This window comes from Martes martes (assembly GCF_963455335.1).
Source record: "Martes martes genome assembly, chromosome: 10".
Lineage (NCBI taxonomy): Eukaryota > Metazoa > Chordata > Mammalia > Carnivora > Mustelidae > Martes > Martes martes.
Window position 1 is genome coordinate 19337536 of NC_137898.1, and position 19746 is coordinate 19357281.

The following is a 19746-nucleotide window of genomic DNA, read 5'->3' on the forward strand; positions in this document are numbered from 1 at the left end:
GTGTAATTGCAGGGCTATCTGGTAACGTATTATTGTTGTGATTCTTCCCAGACCATAGAGATCAAGCCAACATCTGCAGCTTCCACAGAGTGTGTGATTTGAGAGTTGCTGGCTAGCCTTAGATTGGGATTGAGACTCTCTTTCCTTTATGTTTAACTTTTTGAGGAACTGAATTCGCCTAACATACCGGTTTTATTATTTGCATTCTACTGATGGAGTAATTGAGGTATAGCATCTGCATGGTTTTAACTTCCTATCTTTGGAGTAAGTCGGTGATGGAACTGGGAATTTAAGACTCCTAATCATGTTCTTTGTCTAAGATGACCCATTTAAAGCCATGTTGCATTTACATGAAGCTTTTTAAAATGGGCTTCCTATATTTTATAATCTATTCAAGGGATATTGTTCAGGTGGTATTAGGCAGATGTTCTTTTTCCATGGAAAACAAGGGGGAATGTGTTTTAATTGCAGCAGAAGGAATATAGATTACAAATTAAAAAGAACTTCCTGACAACAAGATACTGGATTACTACCAAGGAAGGTTATGAAATACATTCTTCAAAGACTTAGTAACTATCTTTCTAGGATGATGTAGGTGTGGGCTTGTTAAGGAATAAGGGAGATGAGAAAGATGACTTGCTGAGGTCCCTGGCAACCCCAGTACATAGTTGTTTGATGGTTAATCAGAATGGTATCTCTGGCATTGTAATGAGTATATTTTCATTTTCTTTATGAAGAAATAATCAGTAGAGAGTAGGTAAATTGCTCAAGGTCTCCTGGTAAAATGGAAGATTAGTATTCTGAATCTTAATTGGCTGCCGGGTTGAATGCTTAGGGATGTGTTCTTTATCATAAACAAGTCTTTCCATAGCTGTGTGATGTATTACTGTTGTGATTCTTCCTAAACCATAGGGATCAAAGCCAACATCTGCAGCTTCCATAGAGCGTGTGATTTGAAAATTGTTGGCTGTGTTTAGATTAGGACTTACAGTCTTTTCCTGTAAAAAATGGTTTGGTCTCCTGTTATACATGTAGAGATGGGAACATATTATCAATAACAGACTAAGGTAGTAGATTCTTAATGACTATTTAGGAAGGGCTGGGTTAAAATTGCTTAGGTGAAGGTGAACACACATAAATGTATTTCTGTTTTTTAGTGTGTGAAGAAAAAGAAGCCCAGAAGCTGGGCAAATAAACATTAGATTCTGTTGTAGAATATAAACATAAAAATACTCATTAAATGCAGTATTAAGTTGCCAGTTTAAATGCTCAGCTCAGGAAATGAGCTGAGAGTTAAGGTACTGAGAACGTTAACACATTCACCTGACACTTAGAGTTTACATTAAAGTATCTCATGAGGGATCTCTTGTCTATTATCAAAATCATGTTTTGAGCTCCGTGGGTCATTGACTGGGAAGCTGACTGGGAAGCTAACTTTTAAGGGGGTATTACCTTGGCAGGTAGGCTTAATGGATTTATTACGTTCATTTTAGTTGAGGTATGGGAGCATTTACTTGTTCACTTCTCTGCTACCAAAAATATCATCAAGTATATTTATTGAGCTTTCTTGAATTGGCAACAACTGTTGCCTCTGCAGGGGAGCCAACTTTTGAATACTTACCATGTACTGGGAATTTTGTATTTGTTTCTCCTTGTAATATTCATAACAAACCTATAAAGTGGGTGGTGATATCTCTATTGTAAAGGACAGGAAAAAGTGAAACTTTTTCTTGCCAAAGGTTATACACATGGTGAATGGGAAAGCTGTGTTGGAGAAGTTAGAGCCTTCTGTTTTAAATTAGTGTTTTTCTTTTTCTTTTTTTTTGAGAAGAAGGTTTCAGCTCAGCTTAAAGATTTTATTTATTTGACAGACAGAGATCACAGGCAGGCAGAGAGGCAGGCAGAGAGAGGAGGAAGCAGGCTCCCCACTGAGCAGAGAGCCCTACGTGGGGCTCGATCCCAGGACCCTGGGATCACGACCTGAGCCAAAGGGAGAGGCTTTAACCCACTGAGCCACTCAGGCATCCCTAGTGTTTTTTTTTTTTTAACATTTTATTTATTTATTTGACAGAGAGATCACAAGTAGGCAGAGAGGCAGGCAGAGAGAGAGGGGGAAGCAGGCTCCCCGCTGAGCAGAGAGTCCGATGCGGGGCTAGATCCCAGGACCCTGAGATCATGACCTGAGCCGAAGGCAGAGGCTTAACCCACTGAGCCACCCAGGCGCCCCGTGTTTTTCTTTTTTTATACTGTCACTTCTTTTTAAAATTTAATTAATTAAAAAAAATTTTTTTTTTTAAGTAGGCTTGGAGTGCCTGGGTGGCTCTGTCAGTTGAGCATCTGACTTTTGGTTTTGGCTCAGGTCATGACCTAGCAGTCATGATCAGGCTCCACGCTCAGCTGGGAGCCCCTCCCCACTGCTTGCACAGGCATGCCCGACACCCCCTTCAAATAAATAAATCTTTAATAAAAAATAAGTAGACTTCTTGCCCAACATGGAACTTGAACTCACGACCCCAAGATCCAGAGTCCCATGTTTTACTGACTGAGCCATGTGTTCTTTGGAGGTGCCCAAGGAGTGGCTGTGAGAGTCAGGAAGAGCTTTGGTTCTCCCACTCTGCTTAAACCAGAGCAGCTCTTCTTTGATCTCTTATATTTTAGTGTTTTCACATAAGATTCCATTTGGAAAAAGTGTATCTGTTTGTTCAAGAAAAGAAAGAAAACCTGGAGGACCACTGAGGAATCATGAAAGAAGATTATTGAAAATAACCTGAAGATTGAAAAGATGGCTAAATTATATAACTGCCAATCAGGAAATTATGTCAGAATTTGAAGTGACTTGGTGTCCCAGCCACATGTGCAGTGCAGTTATTCTGTCCTTGAGGAGTGTAGGATAGTGGGAAAAGAGCATACACACTGTAGATGGAATTCTGGCTCAGCCCCTGGGGTAGCCGCAGGGTTTGAGGATACTTCTGTCAGCCTGGTGCCACAAATACTCAGTGCAGTGATAACACCTGTCTTTCCAGAGTGGATCTAAGGATCAGAAATAACATGCGAGTTGCCTGGCTCATAGTGGATACCCCTAAAATGCCAGCTGTTGGTAAGATGATGATGATGATGTTGATGGCTTTTTTTTTTTTAAAGAATATATTGACATTTCACCCCCAAATGCTTGAAGAGCTTCTTCCCTATCAAGGATAGGCAGTCCTTTACCTCTATATGTACCGCATCATGGTGTTTAACATATTTGTTTTTGATAGTCTTTAAACTGCACATGTTTATGTATTCATGAATGCATCTATTATTGATGAAGAGAGAAAAACCAGGGGTGCCTGGGTGACTCAGTTGATTAAGTGTCTGTTTTTCCCTCAGGTTGTGACCCTGGGGTTCTTGGGTTGAGTCCTGTGTGGTCGACATCGGGCTCCCTACTCAGTGCAGAGTCTCCTTCTCCCTCTGCCCCTTCCCACACCCCCTGCCCTGTTCTCTCTCTCAAATAAACAAATAAAATCTTAAAAAAAAGAGAGGGGTGCCTGGGTGGCTCAGTGTGTTAAGCCTCTGCCTTCGGCTCAGGTCATGATCTCAGGGTCCTGGGATCGAGCCCCGAATCAGGCTCTCCTCAGCGGGAAGCCTGCTCTCCCTGTGCACCCCACCCCCCCCAAGCCTGCTGCTCTGCCTACTTGTGATCTCTCTTTCTCTGTCAAATAAATAAATAAAATCTTTTTAAAAAAGAGAGAGAAAAACCTGTACTTCGTTAAGTTCATTTTTACTGTACTTAAAAGAAAGAAGCAGTCGTGGAAAGGAACCCCGTACAATGAATTGAGAAACCTGGGCTTTTGTCTTAGAGCTGCTCTTAGTAAAGCTTGTAACAAGGGACAGGTGAATTTAACTTTCTAAGATACTATGTTCAAAATGACGACTTGACTCACTTTTAACCCTGTACATCCATGATTTGACCAAAAAGGTTAAAGATATTTTCATTGTCAAAATTTAATTTTTTTTTAAGTGGACTTCATGCCCAGCTTAGAGCCCAATGCAGGGCTTGAACTCATGACCCTGAAGTCAAGACCTGAGCTGACAGGATCAAGAGTCACTTAACCGTCTGAGCTGCCCAGGCTCCCCTCATTGCCAAAATTTTAAAGAATTATAGCATTATTTTTGGAGGAGAAGCTTTATGCTGACATGAGCTGGCAAGCTTTTGTTCATACTTGTTGAGTATGCTCAAGGCAGTGTTTTGTATGGAAGGACATTGTATATCAGGGCAGAATTGAAACTAAGAACACTTGTAAGGAAGCTAGTGTGAAAGATTGTCATTTGCTTTTGGATGGATAGCTGGATTTTTCAAACCCATAGCACTTTGCACTTCCTTGTGGGTAGTTCCCACATTTCAGTATGGGAGCTATATAGTTGCAGTATACTGTGGTTGTAGACTGCTCCTCACGAGACTGAAAGCTCTTGGAGGTTGGAGGCCTGTTGTGTTTTTTGTTTATTTAACCTTTCTGTCCATGTTATCTATGATAGGGCTGGGCATATTGTATAGTTTCCCCCAAATATGCTAAATGGAAAAAAAATGTTGGCTCAGAGTCAGCAGACATATGTGGAAAATAGCATCTGCCTAAATACACGTGTTGAATTTATTGACTCTCTCCTCTTGGCATGTGATAATATAGAAAGACCTGGTAAAGTGGGAAGAGCAGTAGTTTTATAGCTTTGAACATCAACTTTGTCATGTACTCACTGTTTGATCATGGACAAGCAATTACACATGGAGCCAGGTTTTTGTAAAACAGGAGAAGGATAGAAGGGGGCTTTAGAGATAGCTTATATAAAACATTAGCACTCAATAATAGTGGTAGTAATTATTACAAAAATGGATGTTTTAAAAAATTATCAACAATACATTTTGCACTTCTCCTTGAAGGAGGAATACGTTTTTAGGAAGTTGGTTTGCTGTGTCTTGACTATGTGGGAGAATTATCCCCTCTAGCAATTTTCTGCTGAAAAGAAATCTTTTAGCCTTCTTCCTCTCTGGGCCTATGGGATAGTTCCAGGGAGGAGACACAGAGGGGGGTTGGGATCCTAGAATAGCTGCTGAAGACCTTGCATTTGGGCAGTCTCTTTAGAATGCTACCTTCTGTATTGTACTGTGGTGTTCACTCTCACTAAATGCTGTTGTACATTAGCAGAGTGAACATTTGTCAGAATTGTCCCAGGCAGAAAATATTCCATACCTGTCATTCTGCTTGGTGCTTAAAGATTTTTTTTTTTAAAGATTTTATTTATTTATTTGACAGAGAGAGAGAGAGAGAGAGATCACAAGTAGGCAGAGAGGCAGGCAGAGAGAGAGGGGGAAGCAGGCTCCCCACTGAGCAGGGAGCCCGATGCGGGGCTCGATCCCAGGACCCTGAGATCACGACCTGAGCCAAAGGCAGAGGCTTAACCACTGAGCCATCCAGGCCCCCCCCCCCTTTTTTTAAAAGATTTTTTTTAAGCTCTCCATGATACTGTGGTAATAGGTGAAGTAGGTAGGTTGCAGGGTAATATGCAGTATACGTAATCCCATTTTGATACAGGGAAAAAAGACTGCCAGATGCCTATATAACTGTAAACTGCCAGATGTTTATATAAACAGTGAGTTTCCATGGTGGGAATGGGAGGGATTGGGAGGGAGATTGTGACCAGACTATTGTTTTACTTGTTAAGTGTGTTAAGAAGCATGTGTTTCCTTTTTAAAATTTTAATTTTAATTTAAATTTTTTTAAAGATTTTATTTATTTATTTGACAGAGATCACAAATAGGCAGAGAAGCAGGCAGAGAGAGAGGAGGAAGCAGGCTCCCCGCGGAGCAGAGAGCTCGATGTGGGGCTCGATCCCAGGACCCTGGGATCATGACCTGAGGCGAAGGCAGAGGCTTTAACCCACTGAGCCACCCAGGCGCCCCGATTTTAATTTAATTTTAATTTTAAATTTAAATTTTTAAAAGATTTTATTTATTTGTCAGAGAGATGGAGAGCACAAGCAGGAAAAGTGAAGGAGGGAGAGGCAAAGGGAGAGGGAGTAGCAGATTTCCTGCTGAGTAAGGAGCTTGATGTGGGACTTGATCCCAGAACCCTGGGATCATGACTTGAGCTGAAGGCAGATGCTTAATTGACTGAACCACCTCAGTGCCCCCTCCCTTTAAACTTTTTATTTTGACATAATTGTAGATATACAGGCACTTGTAAGAAATAATAGTGAGTAAGAGAGAGAAAAATCATGTGTACCCTTTACCCAGCTTCCCCCAATGGTGACATCTTACAAAATCATAATACACTATCACAACCAGGGTATTGCCATTGATACAGTCAAGATACTGAACAATTCCATCACTACAAGGATTTCAGCTGATCCCCTTTTAAGCCCCAAATCTTATATGGTGCACTTAACTCATATCCTTGATTTCTGGTGCTTTGCTCTAGAATCAAAGCAATAATAACACTGTAGTTTTTCTTGTCTCTTTCATCTGATGATCTTCTCTAACTATTATTTCTTACAACTGCCTGTAGGTCTACAATTATCTCAAAATAAAAAGTTTAATTTAAGTTTATAGATACTAATTAGCAGACCTCCATGAGGCAAGTAATGGTTAGCTCTGGTGAGGTCAGCCCCTTTTATGGATAGGGAGGTTGAGGCACGAATATCCTGGAATTTGCCTAAGGGTATAGCATGAGTCACTGTATTATGACTCAGATTCAATTGAATTTATTCATTCTCTCTCTCTTCTGAATCAACTGTTTATAATTATGACCTTCTAGATGTGAGGACACAAAAAGGAATTTTTTTCTGTATCTGAGGTTTAATGCCTATCCTATAGAAGCAGTGTGTACTGTGGCGAGAGCATGGACTTTGGCCACTGATTTGATTTTGAATCTTCCACATGGACAAATCATTTAACCTCTCTAAGCCTCAGTTTTGTGATTTGTGAAATGGCGATAATGATAGTACCTATCTTCATAGTGTTATTGTGAGAAATAAACAAGATGATGTATGGAAAAGTGGGTAGCGCTGCCAGGTGTATAGCAAATGTTCAGTGAATGTTATATAAAAGTATTGCTTTAAATATATGTTATATTCTGCCACTTGTGTTTATCAGCTGGCAATAATTCAATAAAGGGATTTTTCTGCCACGTACTTAACAAGGCTTTAAGATAACTGTTTACTTTTGGGATATCTGTCTTCAGCTCAGGTCGTGATCCCAGGATCCTGGGATCAAGCCCAGTTTTGGGCTCCCTGCTCAGCCAGGGAGTCTGCTTCTCTCCCTCTCTGTCTCTTACCCCCACTTGTGCGCTTGTTCTCTCAAATAAATAAATAAAATCTTTAAAAAAAAAGACCACTGTTTACTTTTGAGGTAAGGATACCTTCAAATTTAGTCATACAGGAAGTAATGTTGGATTATATTACTATAGTATTCATTTATATGAAAATATTTAAAAATTTCTCCTGACTTATTTGTATTTTCTCAGGTCCATTCATAGAAAAATGGAAAGTGCTTCTCATCTATTGATTTCCTTCATTTAATCTGTTCCCCCCAAAGACATTACTTTTCATATTCTCTTCCTAGCATGAAAATATCCTCAATTTTTTTTTAAAGATTTATTATTTATTTGAAAGAGAGAGAAGGAGAGGAGGGAAGTGGGGAGGGATAGAGGGAGAGGGAGGGAGTATCCTTAAGCAGGCTTTTTGCTGAGCATGGGGCTTGATCCCAGGATCCTGAGATCATGACCTGAGCCGAAATCAGGAACCAGACGCCCAACCAACCGAGCCACCTGGGTACCCTGAAAGTATCCTCAGTTTTTAATTACCTTAACACGTAAGCTTCCTGAGGGTGGGAATGTTCTTGTTCACTATAGTATTCTCAATGCCTAAAATAGTGCTGAGTACATAGATGTTCAATAAATGTTTCTTGGCTATCATTACTTTTGTATCCTTCTCCTCCTATTAAGTGTTTTTTATTCGGAAAGTTGGGGAAATGGAATCCAGGTTCCAGTCAAAGCTTAAAATGGCTAGGTTCTTAAATCCAGTGACTTATTTTGATTGGCTGAGAAATGTGATTGGCAAGATGGACAAGCAGCCAGACCGTTTAGCATAAGAGCTCTACATTTAATAATTTGACTTCGTCTTTTCCTGAAGCCTTGAGGCAAATTTTTTCTTTCCCTATTCTAGTCAGCCAAAAACCTGACCTGGGCTGACTCTAACATTGGAGAACACTGAACACAGCATCTGCTGAGCCAGGGACTGGGAGTCAAGCTCAGTTCTGATGCTCTCTAAAGAAAAAGCCTGAATTCAAGTCCTGCTTTGTCTACTGACTCCTTTTGCAAACCTAGATGCATTTCTTAGCCTCTTCCAGGTTTTATTTTTCTTAAATAATCTCATCTCAATAATATCAGTAATCTCATCTGTCCTGGGGCCTGGGAGGATTCTTGGGTGAATGTTCTCTCAGCATTACTGTTGCTGTGGCTCCAGGGGCTTCCAGGAGTACGGAGGGTGGGGGGGCAGTGTGTTACTCCTGGGAAGAGTTGCAGTCTTCTTTTCCCCAAAGACTGTGCAGAAAACAGAAAGGTGCCATCCTTCATGATTTGCAGTCGGCTCTACTTCAACCTCCTAATGTTGGTGGAGGAAAGGTATGTTTTTGCCGGAGTCATTAGGCCTGTTTGCCTGAGGCAGCTGGGGTCAATTCCCAGTTCTGGAGTTAAGCTGTGTTTGCCTCTGTGAAATTTCTTCCATCAAAAGCTACTTTTTTTTTTCTTTGCTTACTAATGGAAGATCTCTTTGTCATTATTGTGCGTTTAAGGGTAGCCTTCCTGGCTTCTTAATTCTGTTGATAGCTTGGGACTCAGAAATTGAGCTTTACTTTCTTCTTGGTTCCGTCGTTTCCTCCTGTTCTTCCTTGTGTTTCCGGGGTTCTCGTGTTCTCAGTGCATGCCTTCCCCAGAATGGTTTGCAGATAAAACTTCATTTCTTTTTTTGTTATCCTTCTGAGGTAAGTGGCTATAAGAATGATTGTCAGTCTCAAATTTGGGACCTACGGCTTTCTGTTTCCAGTTTTGATCACACTTTGTGTTTGAGTACAGGCTGCTATGTTTCAGGCATTAAGTTACATCGTTATGAGTTACTTTAGGAAGCCCTAGTAAGCAGAAAATCTGTAGCAGAAAATCTAGTGTTTCTTCTTCCTCTTTATTGTAATAACAATAAATATAATTTATTTAGTTTTGTGTCTTCAAAGCATTTTGTAAAGCTATTAGCCTATTTGTGATACACACTGTAGAGGTATGCCTCATTCTGAGTTATATGAAAAACATTGGGGGTGATGGTGAATATGAGAACAAAAAAGAGGTCATACTGCTTGCTTATCTCTTGATAAACTTGGGCTGACCAGCTTTGTACCAGGTACTCACTTCATTATTACCTCTTAGCCTGACTTTCTAGATGGAGACAATTGTATTTTGGAGTATTTGTAATTCTGAACATAAATGTTGTGCATATCTGCAGTGGGAATACAGATTCTGTCTAATAGCATTTTATTTCTGGGCCTTTGGCTTTTTATAAAGGGTCTGTGTATAATCTCGATTGTACTGGTTTTGATTCTCTCAAATTATTTGCTTCCAGTTTGTCAGGTGATTAATTATTATTAGTAGTAGTATTTTTAAAGATTTTATTTTTTAAAGATTTTATTTATTCTATTTTTATTTATTTTTTTGATATCACTAGTAGGCAGAGAGGCAGAGAGGAAGGGAAGCAGGCTCCCGCTGAGCAGAGAGCCTGATGCGGGGCTCGATCCCACCACCCTGAGATTATGATCCGATCCAAAGGCAGAGTCTTAATGCACTGAGCCACCCAGGCGCCCCCAGGTGATTAATTAAAGGTACTCTCTGATTCTGCTTTGTGGCTCCTGTCATTTCCTTTGCACTCTGAGAACTGTGGGTGCCAGACTTCTTTGTGCAAACTCCCATTTGTTGTATACTGTCCTTATTTTTGGTTCTCAACTTGGCTTTTACTTCCACAAGTAGTACCTGCCTTGAATTTTTTGTAGCCCTTTTCTTCTAATTATACTCCAAGGACATTATTCCTTTAAGGTACAAAAAGGGTGTTATTACTTTCAGTTTGTTCATGGAGAAAGATGAAATTCAGCACCAGTGTGATTTGTAAAAGATTACGTAACAACTCAGTGGTACAAATCAGTCATTGAAGCTTCTTACCTCTTGTCTTATCTTTACCCATTAAGTCAGGTCACTTTTATATCTGGCACTTTCAGGCCTGAAAGATAGAATATCTCATATTCCATCCCTGCTCTCAGAATATCCACTGCCTCTGTACTTCATTTTAAACATGCTGTCTTTCAAATATGAAGCTGCCAGGCCTGGAACTGACACAATCCCTTTAGCCACATTCTGTGGTCAAAATAAGTCACCAGGTCAGCCGGTATTCATGGGGTGAGAAATATGTTCTCTCTCGATGGGTGGGGCAGTATGGGAGTAGGGTAGGAATGAATTGATGGCAACTGTCTTTGGAGAGAATCTAGCATAGGATGGTAAACTAAGTTAGTGACAGGCCTCTTGGAACTAACTCTGGTAGCGCAGGGAGGTCACTAGCACTTACCCCTGTCATGTGGATGAGAAAGGATTGGCATGAGACTGTACGTGTAAGAGTCCCTTTCTGTTCTGAGATATGTTTATGTTGTAGTCCGTGTTTAACAAAAGAGTATGCACAGGTTTGACAGAGTATGCACAATTATATCTTCTGTTAGATTAAGTTTTTCAGGATCTGTGGTCTCTCCTAGCAGCCAGACAGAAGTCAGTGTACTGTGGCATCTATCTCTTTCCTGTTGAGAAGTAATTTTCCTTATTTCGATGGAGTTGGTAATTTTGTAGGGTAAATACATAGTAGCTGAATTTCATGATACAGTCTCATATGGTACTTTATCAAATTCAGAGTTATTTCTGGTCAAATAGTTTATAGTCCTTTTTTCTCTTAAAAACTATGTATTGCTGTAAAGGAAGGAGTGAAAACAATTTTTTCATTTTTCCTTAATGTCATTCTTTCATTTCTTCTCCTTTGAGGACATGAACATTACAAATATAAAGCAAGCAGATTTCCAGTTGATATTGTAAGACAGTGAAACATTGAGGACCGAATACATGTGAGGCTAGTAAATGGCATAGAAGAGAGACTGAATAGGAGGTTGTATCTTAGTCAGGCACTCTGGAACTTTCTGTAGTAATTAAGTATCCAGATTCTGGAGCCAAACTACCTGGGTTTGAATCCTGAATGCAGTACTGACTGTGTGACTTGTTCCTTGGGGACCTCATGAACCCTGATGGAGGGGCCCTGAGGATTGTAAATTAGTTACTTTATGTAAAGTGCTATGAACAGTGTCTGGGACATGAAAAGCACCATGAAAATGTTAGGTATTATTTTTTTAACCATTATCTTGTGGCTTTATTTTTTTAAAGATGTCAATACTCAGTTGTTCTTTTTTTTAAAGATTATTTATTTATTTATTTGACAGAGATCACAAGTAGGCAGAGAGGCAGGCAGGGAGAGAGAGAGGGAAGCAGGTTCCCTGCTGAGCAGGGGCTCGATCCCAGGACCCTGAGATCATGACCTGAGCCGAAGGCAGAGGCTTAACCCACTGAGCCACCCAGGCGCCCCAATACTCAGATCTTTTATGTGAAATGGTTTGGAGACTGCTGAAGTGGATGGTTTCATTTTGCCTAGAAGAATTTGTATGGAATTTATTTTATCTCATTGTTTACAGGACTACGTGGCCTAAAATTTTTTTTTGTTTTTTTTCCTACTGCTATTTTTTTTTTTTTAAGATTTTATTTATTTATTTGACAGGTAGAGATCAGAAGCAGGCAGAGAGGCAGGCAGAGAGAGAAAGAGGTGGAAGCAGGCTCCCAGCTGAGCAGAGAGCCCGATGCAGGGCTCTATCCCAGGACCCTGGGATCACGACCTGAGTGGAAGGCAGAGGCTTTAACCCACTGAGCCACCCAGGCGCCCCTCCTACTGCTATTTTAATTTTAATTCTTCATTACAGAATGAAATTATTCTAGTATAAGCAATGGAATTCTAGAATAGTGAGTACTTTTCATTTGGTAAATCTTTTAATCCTCCTGGCATCCCTGTCATATACATACCATCTGTGGTCACATTTTATGGTGAGGAAACTGAAGTGTAGGGAGGTTAGGTAACTCTTCCAAGAAACCAAGAAACCTTCTTTTACCAAGAAAATGACAAAGCTGGGATTCATTCAGTCAGTCTGATTTCAGGGTCTGTATACCACTATACTGTGTTATCTTTTACCTAGAAATTATGGATAAAAAATATTTCTCGGGGCGCCTGGATGACTCAGTGGGTTAAGGCCTCTGCCTTCGGCTCAGGTCATGATCCCAGGGTCCTGGGATTGGGCCCTCCATCAGGCTCGCTGCTAGGCGGGGAGCCTGCTTCCTCCTCTCTCTCTGCCTGCCTCTCTGCCTGCTTGTGATCTCTGTATGTCAAATAAATAAATAAAATCTTTAAAAAAAAATTTCTCTACCTAGATTTAACCATAGTTATCACTTTGGCATATTCTAGGATAGCTTTTAGAAGTCCATACACAGCACATACACAATTCAGGTAGTAGTTGATATTTTCTTGCTTCCAGGTGTGTTTGCCTTCAGAATGTGTTCCCTGTGTCTACCTGTTCTGGATTTGTGTTGCCTTGCCCCAGATTCTTTGCCCACCTCTAAACTCAGTCTCATCTAGGAGTCAAGCAAGAGCTGTATGGAGGCAGGTCTGGTTGCTCACTGTGGTGCTCACATGGTGGACTTGGCTCCTATGTAGTGTCACTTGAAGTGTCCTAAAATGTTTTGTAAAAAGTGCTGTTAATGAAAACAAAGCTGCCAATTGTAGAAAATGGTGTATATTTCCACCCACATGGAGTTTCTAAAGAGTACTGGGCTACTTTTAGGCCTCTAATTAATGGCTTGACATTCTGTCGCTTATTTTCCAGTTGTTGGGAGAGCTTTACTTATGCAAGTAATCCTAGATTTAGTATTTAAAGAACTATTTTTTTTCTTTTAAAGAGTTAACCTTGGGATGAATCCCCTGTGTTATGAAATATATGTTGTATTACATAATTGATCTGACTCTCAGACTTCCTACATGGTTAGTGCAGTGGAGAGGGATGCAGTTACTCAAAGAAATGAGGGGACTGTATTCCATTTTAACAGTTCATTGCAGATCTAATAGTTTTCTGATTCACACCCATGGTATGCGATTGGAAGGGAGGACTTGGGATCTGAATTATCAGCCAGGTTGCAGATATAGTTCTGAATTGTTGGTTCTGTTTTTGTTTTTAAAGATTTTATTTACTTATTTTTCAGAGAGAGAGAGAGAACAGGCAGGGAGAGCAGCAGACAGAGGGAGAAGCAGGTTCCTCACTGAGCAAGGAGCCTGATGTAGGACTCAATCCCAGGACCCTGGGATCATGACCTGAGCTGAAGGCAGATTCCTAACCAACCGACTGAGCCACCCAGGCATCCCTGTTGGTTCTGCTTTTTTTTTTTTTAGATTTATTTGACAGAGATCACAAGTAGGCAGAGAGGCAGGCAGAGAGAGAGAGGAAGGGAAGCAGGCTCCCCGCTGAGCAGAGAGCCCTATGCAGGGCTCGATCCCAGGACCCTGAGATCATGACCCGAGCCGAAGGCAGAGGCTTCAACCCACTGAGCCACCCAGGCGCCCCGGTTCTGCTTTTTAATTCACTTTACTTATGGAGAGGTAGCTCAGATCTCATTTTATTATTATTTTTATTATTTAGAGAGCAAGAGAAAGAGAGAGGGAGGGAGGGGGAGGGAGAGAGAGAGAGAGAATCTTAAGCAAGTTCCACAGCCAGCACAGAGCCCACTGCAGGGCTCAATCTCATGACCCATGAGATCATGACCTGAGCCAAAATCCAGATGCTTAACTGACTGAGCCACCCAGACGCCCTGCATTTAATTATTTTTGCCACAGAGATATACTTTATTTTCCTGAGTATTTTTTACTTTGTTGTCTGGTAATAGCCTTTGAAATGTCTCTTAGAAAAGTCTGCTACTCTTGGGAGTTGTTAGCATCTTGTGTCTCTGGGGTTTTTGTTGGCTGTATTGTTTGGTGAAGGAGACCATAGTGAACCCCAAAGAGGATTCAGTACTAATGACAACAGTAACAGCGACGATGTTGACACTCTACCACTCTTTTCCTTTTGGAGCCTCACAGGAACCTGATAAGTATATATTGCCATTCCTGTTTTACAAAGAAGGAAACTAAGTCTCAAAGAGGTTAACTTGCTTGAAGTCGTCTAGGGAGAAGGTGGAGTAAAAAGTTCCTGGCATTAGATGATCAAATTTGCTAGGGGAACCTGTAAATTTAACTTCTAGTTCCCACTGGGCTGTGGCATACTCTCTAGGTGATTTTTATTAGTAGTTGTTAAATACAATTGTGATCTAAAATTAAGAAGAGAAAGTCTTTAAAGGTGGTTTATCTTCCCATTTTTTTAGAGTGGTCAGTCTTATTATGGCAGGGGGAGGGGCGTGTGGAAAGGGGCATTTGTTTTGTGTACACACCTCCGTTGTGTCCTTCCTGTTCTCCTTGCATAAGGCTTTGGTGACCAAGAATTGATTCTTGGGACTGTGTAATGGCATCACAAAGACTATTCTTGGCACCCTTTGTCTCAGTCTGCTTTAAGGGACAGATTGGGAAACTTGTTTCTTCCTCCTTTTTAAAAAGAGGAATGAAAAACACACTTGACTGGCACTTCCTCCTCAGCAACCGGCCTGTCTGACTTCCGTCTGAATTAGCTCCTTTTGTTCCTTGGAGAGAACAAAGTAAAATCTCCTCTCAGGTAGCTGTGAGGAGTGGAAGTCCCTTATCCTTTTAAAGAAACAGAGCAAATATTTTTCTTCGGACAAAAGAAAGCCTGTGAATGTTTTAGGCCCTGTGACTTCCTGGCACCAGTCCAACTTTCTCATTTGAACTTTTAGTGTGTTTAGGTCCTTGGGAATTGATAGACAAGCTCTTTGGTAAGCCTGAGCTTGAGGTTTTTAGTTTTCTTGATAACTGATACTTGTAGCAGCTCTTTCCTCTTCCAGTTCCTTTAGGAGCTTTAGGTTGTATCACAGTTCTCTGAATCATATGATTTTGTGACCTGTATTTCCTTCCTCTTTGAGTTACACAGGTCAGGTCAGATTTTTTTTTTTTTTTTTAATGAATTGGACTGCTGCTGTTTTTACCACATTTTATAAGATTATACATAAATAAAATTTAAAAAATTATAAATTATAAATATATTTCTCTGATAGTACTTTTATGTCACACTTTTTTTTAAAAAAAGATTTTGTTTATTTATTAGACAGAGACCACAAGTAGGCAGAGAGGCAGGCAGAAGGAGAGGAGGGAAGCAGGCTCCCCGCTGAGCAGAGAGCCCGATTTGGGGCTTGATCCCAGCACCCTGGGATCATGACCGGAGCCAAAGGCAGAGGCTTAACCCACTGACCCACCCAGGCGCCTCTTATGTCACACTCTTAAGCGACCCTTAAAATTCATTTCTTCTGAACTTCTCTGTATTAGGTAAAAGAATTATGGACTCAAAAAACAAATTAGACTCAATAAAGGATTAAAGTGAACTAATGGGAACTATATTTCTGGCACCTTCCTGGTTAGTAATTATTCAGCTGTGTGGCAGTTTGACTTCCATGCTAAGCCATGAATTGTCAGGGTCACCAAGTAGATTATTTCCTTCTAGTTATTTTGTCCTTAGTTGCTTCAGAGGGTTGGCCTACAGCATGTTGACATTGTCAGTGTGTACATATATTAGCACATATGTGTGCTAATGAGGGATGAGAGCTGTACCATGAGGATACAGACTTGAGTTGGTTCCTTCGTCGCTCATTAGGGAACTGTGATGTATGTGCCTAGGAACTTGGAGTTGTGTCTTTCTGTAGACTCTTTCTGACTTTCTACATTTTAATATGCCAGGGAGAAAACTCCTTTCAGCACAGGCTATAAATATTTTTTCTTCTGTCTATATTTGGATACATCTAGTTGTATACTTTTTAGATTGCAGCCATTTGTGAAATGTAAAGAGCCCATTGTTGTTTCACTTTTTACAGTAAGGATTTATTACTTTTTATTTTTTTTAAGATTTTATTTATTTATTTGACAGAGATCACAAATAGGCAGAGAGGCAGGCAGAGAGAGAGGAAGGGAAGCAGGCTCCCTGCTGAGCAGAGAGTCCGATATGGGGCTCGATCCCAGGACCCTGGGATCATGACCTGAGTGGAAGGCAGAGGCTTTAACCCACTGAGCCACCTAGGAGCCCCCATTTATTACTTTTTAAATTTAAAAAGTGAAAAGAACACTGCCTTTTCTAATTATTAAATCACTTATAGACCCACCAGCTAAAGACAACCATGGTTAGTTTTTATATTTCTTTTGTATCATTATTTTCCAAGATATATACACATACATGTATATGTATACACACATGTACATATACACATATATGTATGTATACACATACATACATATATGTGTATATGTACATATATACATACATGTGTACATACATATATATTTTTTACAAAATTGGGATTATACTATAAATGTAATTTATAGTATATATATAATATATATACTATAAATAATATATATAATATATATACATATATAATATATATATTTATATTCTGCTTTTTTCATTTACCAGGTATTTTTTCACATCATTAAATATTTTTTTCATTAAATATTTTTAAAATAAATTTTGAATAGGTGATATATTTCAAAATAAAAACGACACAAAATGAGAATATTTGAGAAGTCTTGCTTCCATCTTTGTCTCCATTCATCTTGTCCCTTCAGTCCCTAATGAGTGACCATTTAATTTCTTCTCTTACTCAAAAGATAGCATTACTATACATAGTGCTCTGTACCTTGCTTTCCCCCTCTCTTTACAGTATTTTATCTTGGAGACTTCTAGTTATCAGTACCCAGAGAATCTTGCTTACCACAGATTAGTCATCTTGTCCCCTTTTTACATAGACACTTGGGTTGTCCTCAGTTTTTGCTGTTGCAAACAATAAAACAGAAGTCAGTAATTAAAGAGGGGAAAAAACCCCACTTAATCTGCTTCAGTTTTTTTTTTTTTTAAAGATTTTATTTATTTATTTGACAGAGGGAGATCACAAGTAGGCAGAGAGACAGGCAGAGAGAGAGGGAGGAAGCAGGCTCCCCTCTGAGCAGAGAGCCCGATGTGGGGCTCGATCCCAGGACCCTGGGATCATGACCTGAGCCAAAGGCAGAGGCTTTAACTCACTGAGCCACTCAGGCACCCCTCTGCTTCAGTTTTTAAGGCAAAGTTCTTTCCAAAGAAATGCCAGCTAATAAATGTAGAAGTAATGATGGAATTAGAAAAATCAACATTATTTCAGACCCTAATAGTTCAAGAAGGAGTCATCAGTGACTGCTAAACTATTAAGCAAAAAGTTGAGAAGGAGCAGGATATTCACTTGATGCCAAATATTAGCCAAAGATTGCTAATTATAAAGGGAGGAGGGACCATACCTTTATAAAGAGAGCTCTTTCAGTTACAGACTCAACCAAGTAGTCATATTTTTCCAAATGATCACATAATTTTCCAAGTTGCGCTAAGTGGAACAGCTCGAGAATATAGGCCACCTGCTGTGCTGCATCAGGAGGTACATACATAGCATCACCTGTAAGGCATTCTTGCCAGAAACTCTTAGCCTCAATCTAATCAGTGTTTTAGATCTAGCGTTCTGTTTATAGGAAATGTAAGGGATAGAGAGGTAATCTAAATGGCACTGTGAAGAAACAAACAGACAAAACTAAGATGTAAGACATTCTCCAAGTCACCTGTCCTTGACTTCAAAAAAGCTTGTGTTGGGGGCGCCTGGGTGACTCATGAGATCAGCTCAGGTTATGATCTCAGGATTGTAGGATTGAGCCTTGTATGTTGGGTTCTGAGATGAGGGTGGAGCCTACTTAAGATTCTCTCTGTCTTGGAGAATGTGCTGTGGTGAGTGCTGTGAAATGTGTGAGCCTGATGATTCACAGACCTGTACCCCTGGGCAAATAATACATTATATATTAATAAAAATAATTTTAAAAAAAAGATTCTCTCTGTCTTGGGGGCACCTGGGAGGCTCAGTCGTTGGGCATCTGCCTTCGGCTCAGGTAAGAGCCCTCAGTGCTGGGATCAAGCCCCTGTGTTGGGCTTCCTGCTTAGCAGGGAGCCTGTTTCTCCCTTTGCATGCTGCTCCCCCTACTCGTGCTCTCTCTCTATCAAATAAATAAATAAAATCTTAAAAAAAAAAAAATTCTCTCCCCCTGCCACTCCCCCTCTTAAAAAAAAAAAAAGCTTGTTCGTAAATAAGTAAACATAAAACCAACCAAAGCAAAACTTGGAGGCCATTTTAGAGTAAAAGAGACTAAAGAGACATGGACAACCAAATTCATTGCTTGACTTTTGGTTGGATTCTGTTTTGTTTTTTTTTTTAAGCCAAATATTAAAGACATTTTTTAAGGTAGTTGGGGACATTTGAATGAGGACTTACTGGTCCTCATTGTACTTACTGGTATTGTGGTTATGAAGTCAAATGTCCTTATCCTTAGCAGATGCACAGTGAGGTGTATAGGGTTAAAGCATCTTGAAGCCTGATGAAATGGTTCAGAAAAAAATAAAAAACAACACAAATAATAGTGTGTTCATAGAGCTAGATAAAGCAAACGTGGCCAAATATTAACAGTTCTTGAGTCTAAGTAGCACTTAGACACAAGTAGTGTGTTTATTATACTGTTTTTTCAACTTTTCTGCACATTTGAAATTTTTTAAAACCGTACTACAGTGAATAACATTTCACCTGTATTTTTCTGAAGTGCTGCTTTATTGGGTTGCATATTCCATTGTATAGAGGAACCACAGTTCTTTAATTGTTGCATGTGTGTGTATTTTGCTGCTAGTTGATGTTTTAGTTGAATTTTTGTTTTGTGATAAACTATAGAACTATGCTCTTAAGGCTTGTGGTGGATGAGAAAAAGGAATTTAATTTTTTTTTTTCCTTCTCTTTCATCCTCTTTGCTACTCTGGAACTTCATTGGAGACGAGAAAAAGAGAGTGAGAAAGATACCTCAAAGTAGTCCTTATGCACATGCTTTTAGATAGGAGATAGAGTTGAAGCAACTGCGTAAGAACCAGACCTCAGGGCCCCTGGGTGGCTCAGTCAGTTAAGTATCTGACTCTTGGTTTCACCGCAGGTTGTGATTTCAGGGTTGTGAGATCGAGCCCCACCTTGGGCTCTGCGCTGGGCCTGGAGTCTGCTTAAGATTCTCCTCTCCCTCTGCCCCTCTCCCACCACCCCTTAAAAAAAGAGATAAGAGAACTAGAACTCAAGTTACAGCCTTTTAAAATCAGTTACCTGTTCTTTGGCTTGGAGGCTGCCCTAGTGATAAGGAAGGGGGCTGGGGGATAGGGAGGCAGTGTGGTGAGAAGGGAGGGCAGGTGCTGTGTTGTGTTTTGTTCTTGACAGGTTTTTAGACTTTCTCTATTAGTAACAAAAGTTCTTCCTGCCTGATAAAATAGTAAGAGTAACTGCTTTAGAGAATGATACATTCTTCAGATATAAGGCTGGGCTACTGAGGATATGAGAGGAATTTAAGGATGAAATAATTTTGTTATCA

General features: G+C 40.1%; 1 protein-coding gene across 1 annotated transcript in view; it reads left to right on the top strand.

Moving 5' to 3' along the window:
• AMBRA1 (autophagy and beclin 1 regulator 1) overlaps nucleotides 1-19746 on the top strand; it is a gene marked incomplete at its 5' end in the record, with an annotated part of 177829 nt that overhangs the window by 11902 nt on the left and 146181 nt on the right. The gene's annotated exons all lie outside the window — the stretch shown is intronic.